Source organism: Pinus tabuliformis, chromosome 6 (genome assembly GCF_031772625.1).
Source record: "Pinus tabuliformis cultivar Carrire ecotype Pingquan chromosome 6, CPIR1, whole genome shotgun sequence".
Taxonomy (NCBI): Eukaryota; Viridiplantae; Streptophyta; class Pinopsida; order Pinales; family Pinaceae; genus Pinus; species Pinus tabuliformis.
The window spans coordinates 1,432,036,699-1,432,040,348 of NC_142292.1; positions in this window are offsets into that span (position 1 = coordinate 1,432,036,699).

Genomic DNA, 3,650 nt, shown 5'->3' on the forward strand with positions numbered 1-3,650 from the left:
AAACCCTTCCCTTGCAATTGGACACCATGAATATCAAAAGGAGGCAAGAGGAAGCAGAGAGAGCCTTGGCCATCTTTTGTCCTAGATGCACCAAGAGGCATCCCAGGAATGAATGTCCATTGAACTGCATTAAGATTTGCTCAGTCTGTGAAGAAAACCACTCCATAGACAAGCGCCCTTCTTTACCCGGACTTAAAGTTGTATATAAAGGAGCTAAAGGGGTCATTGAGCAGCTTTGCTACATCAACCAAAGGAGATCTCCTGGGCCTAGACCATACTAGCAAGTTATGGAAGGGTCATCCCATGCATATTACAACCCTAACCAAACCACAGCTATACCTTCCTCTGGACCCTCTGCTCATCCTTCCTGGTCTACACCCCCTCCTTGGTCCTATGCATCTTTGTGTCATTCTCAGCTAGCCAGCCAATCATTTCAACCTTACATACTGCCACAACCTCAGTGGAATACCCCACTCCAGGGGTGGAGGGCCCAATACAACAATGCTCCAGCTCTATTGCCTCCACCACCTACCCAACCACAACTCCTACACGCTGCCCCACCCAAGCAACCCCAAATGCCTACCCAGCCAAATCTAAACCTGAAAAATAGGTAGGCTCAACAAGTATACAGTGGAGAGACATCATACCCAGCTTATGTTATAGAAATCTGGGAGATCAATCTAACATCTAGGAGAATTCTCCCAGATAACCAACCTCCCTCTCCACATAGGGAGGTTGAGGAAGAAAGAGAGGAAAGCAACCTTAAAGTAAATCCACCCTTTACTGAGAGATTAGCCCAACCACTCCAGCCTACCCCAGAAGAACTTGAAATTTTGAGAAAATTGAAAAATCTATGTGTAAAGATCGCCCTTCTCCAAGCAATAAAAGATGTCCCCATTTACAATAAGTTGATTAAGAAGAAATGCTTCGAGCATCCAAGAAGAAGAAAAAGGGATGCCCCTACCATTAATGTCATTGGGCAGTTGTCTAACTTAATGTTGGGGTAGGTAATATGTCTGAAATATTTGGACCCTGGAAACCCTGTAGTAGATGTGCACGTCAATGGCACGATTGCTCCACACACTCTGATTGATATGGGGGCTACCATTAATGTGATGACTAAGGAAACCATGCTCAAGTTCAACCTCCAAGGGTCATTAAGGAAGACCACAACAGTTCTACAGCTTGCAGACCATTCCATAGTCACCCCTGAAGGAATTGTGGAGGATGTGATGGTCTCCATTGACTCTTGGGAGTACCCTGTAGATTTTCTAGTTCTCTAGCCTAAGGTTAAGCTTAATGGTTACCCTCTCATCCTTGGGAGGCCATGGTTGGCCACAATTGATGCTTACAATAGCTACAGAGCTTGGAATATGATCATTAAGAATGGGCATATGTCCAAGTAGTTAGTCCTATACCCTCCCGCTCAACCTTCTCTAGAGCATGATTTACCCTTATGGTTAGAGGAGGAGGAAGAAAATGAGGCTAATTCAGCCCAACTTTATGCTTTGGAAGCAACCATAGGAGGAGGACAACAAGATGAGGATGACTAAATTGAACACCTGCTCCAAAGTCCAACTCCTAGTTCATTACCATTAAAAGAGGAAGGGAAACCCAGAGCAATCATCCAATTGACTTATGCTTAGTCAATTCCAACCCATTTTGTGTCAAAACCATAGAATTTTCCCTAGAGAAAACTTTGAAAATTAATCCATCTCTTTATGCTCTTGAAGAGGAAAATATATGCAACATCTTGAGAGAAAACCTAGAATCCTTCGCTTGGAGTTATAAGGAAATGAGGGGAGTACACCTCTCGGTGTGTACTCACAACATATACATCAAAGAAGGTTGAAAGCTAGTTTGGCAACCACAAAGGAGGATGAATCCATCTCTTAAAGATATAGTCAAAGAAGAACTACAAAAAATGCTAGATTAAGGATTCATTTACCTTATTTGTGACAATGACTGGGTCTCTCCTTTAGTGTTAGTTCCCAAGAAAAATGGTGAGTGGAGGATTTGTGTCGATTACAGGGAGTTGAACAAAGCCACAAAGAAGGATCATTTTCCCCTACCCTTCATTTACCAAGTGTTATATGGCCTGGCAAGGAAGAAGTTATTTTCCTTCCTAGATGGATTCAGTGGGTACAACCAAATCCAAATCTACCTAGAAGACTAGGATAAGACCACATTCACCTATCCTTGGGGTACTTTTTCCTATAGGGTCCTTCCTTTTGGCCTGCAATGCTCCTACCACTTTCCAGACAGCAGTCTTGAGTATTTTCGTCGAATTAGTACATGATGCCATGGAAATTTATATGGATGACTTTACACATCATGGCCATGATTTTCAAGAAGCCCTGACTAACCTAGGCAAAGTGTTGCACAAATGCATTGAAATGAACCTATCTCTCAGTCTAGAAAAATGTGAATTCTTAATGACTGAACGGATAGTGCTAGGTCATTCAATATCTCAGCAAGGACTACAGGTGGACCCAAACAAAATAGAAATCATCGAAAGGTTCCCACCTCCTCAAAAGTGGATGGATTTCAGGAGTTTCTTGGGGTTAGCTGGATACTACTGAAGGTTCATAAAGGACTTCAACAAGTTGGCCTCTCCTTTATTTGGGTTGTTGGTCAAAGATTCTGAGTTTATATGGTCAAAAAGCTGTGAAGAGGCCTTAGAGGTTTTAAAGGGTAAGTTAACCACTGCACCAATTCTTCGAGGCCCAAACTGGGCCCTCCCTCTTCATATTCATGCTGATGCTTCAACAAAGCCATAGGAGCAACCTTAGGTCAATTAGAGGAGAAATTGCCCTATGCCATCTATTTTATCCATAAAAACCTGTCAAAGGTTGAGCTTAATTATACTGTGACCGAAAAGGAACTCTTGGCTATTGTGCATTCATTAAACAAATTTAGGCATTACATTATAGGCTAACAAACATTTTCGCATAGTGACCATGCTACAATCAAATATTTAATGAACAAACCAGATGTGAATGCTAGAATTATAAGATGATTGCTTTTATTACATCAGTTTAATCTAACTATTGTTGATAAGCCTGGTAAGGAAAATGTTGTTGCGGACTTTCTGAAGAAGGAATGGTGGATGACCAGTTACCATATGACCATTTGTTTGCTATTTCAGTTCTCTCCCCATGGTTTGCTGATATAGCAAACTATTTGGTATTAGCACAGTTCCCACCAAACTTTCCCTCCAAAGAAAAGAGCAAGATAGTCAGGAAAACTGCCCCCTTCACCTGGATTGGGGGCAATCTTTTCAAACTTGGCCCAGATCAAATCTTGAGAAGGTGTGTAAGGGAGGTGGAGGTTTTTGACATCCTTCTAACCTATCATGATGAGCCTTGCAGAGGTCACTTTGCAGCAAAGAGGACAACACTCAAAGTGTTACAAGCAGGTTAATATTGGCCCACTCTTCATTAGGATGTGAAAAAGTACACTAGTCAGTGTGATTGGTGCCAGAGGATGGGAAAGCCTACTCCAAGTGATGAAATGCCCCTACAACCTCAACTAACTTTTGAGTTATTCAACAAGTTGGGCATGGACTTCATTGGGCCTATCAACCCTCCTTCAAAGCAAAAACAATACATTATTTTGTACACTAATTATTTGACTAAGTGGGCTGAAAC